Genomic DNA, 914 nt, shown 5'->3' with positions numbered 1-914 from the left:
GTGTGTGTGTGTGTGTGTGTGTGTGTGTGTGTGTGTGTGAGTTGGCAGTTTATTAAGTACACCCAGTTAAAACTAATGCAGTCTAATACAGCAGTCCTGTAGTAAATCCTACCTAACCTTCATAGACTTGAGTAGAGCTGCCACTAACCACTATTTTTCTAACGATTAATCTATTGACTATTTTATCCAATAATCGATTAATCGAAACGAATAATTTTACTCCAGAAAATCTAAAGGACTGGCATGATCAATAATCCCAGATTCAGGCAGAAACATTTTCTCAAACACTTATTCAGTGTAAATTCTCAGGCAGCAGCAACGACTTTATGACTTTATGAGAGTTTTTATCAGCTACAAGGACCAAAGAGATTAAAAAGCTCCGTCCACTAATGATCAGACACTTACATGAAGTAATCCTTCACATGTCTGTGACTGATCTCACTGTGCAACATAATCAATAATCATCACACAGTAACACTGGTTAAACAAGACTTAGAGTGAAGGGGTTTGAACTGTGATGTGCTCATCCTCCCACAGTCAGACATTAAGCAGCTGTAGGGATGGGTATCGTTAGGATTTTATCTTGATCTGATCCATATCCTTATTGATCCAGCTCAGACTGTTACTGCTTCTTTTCTTTTTTAAAAGAATAAATTCAGAACAGGATGTGAATTGATTGTTCTGGTTTGTTTCAGCCAGTCGCTCAGTTACAACAATCTGCCACGTTTTAAGATTCATGGTGAAGTAAGATCATCAGTTACAGGCTTTCGTTGTAGCGTTTCCTAACAGTTGGTCATCAGCTGAACCAGCGCCATGTTGTTGTGTGAAAGACACCGGGAGTCGGAGGAGGAAACATGACAACATCTCTTTTCTGTTTGTTGCTTGTTGAACAGGTGGTTGGAGGAAGTTCTTAT

At 39.2% G+C, this 914-nt stretch overlaps 1 protein-coding gene across 1 annotated transcript in view; it reads left to right on the top strand.

The window, feature by feature from the left end:
* LOC147817407 (uncharacterized) overlaps window positions 1-914 on the top strand; it is a gene marked incomplete at its 5' end in the record, with an annotated part of 28,617 nt that overhangs the window by 19,017 nt on the left and 8,686 nt on the right. The window lies entirely within an intron of this gene.

This window comes from Seriola lalandi, unplaced genomic scaffold (assembly GCF_002814215.2).
Source record: "Seriola lalandi dorsalis isolate HSWRI2012SDOR001 ecotype SW California unplaced genomic scaffold, Sedor1 jcf7180002054963, whole genome shotgun sequence".
Taxonomy (NCBI): domain Eukaryota; kingdom Metazoa; phylum Chordata; class Actinopteri; order Carangiformes; family Carangidae; genus Seriola; species Seriola lalandi.
Note: the sequence above shows the minus strand (reverse complement) of the source record. Positions and strands in the feature narration are given on the sequence as shown.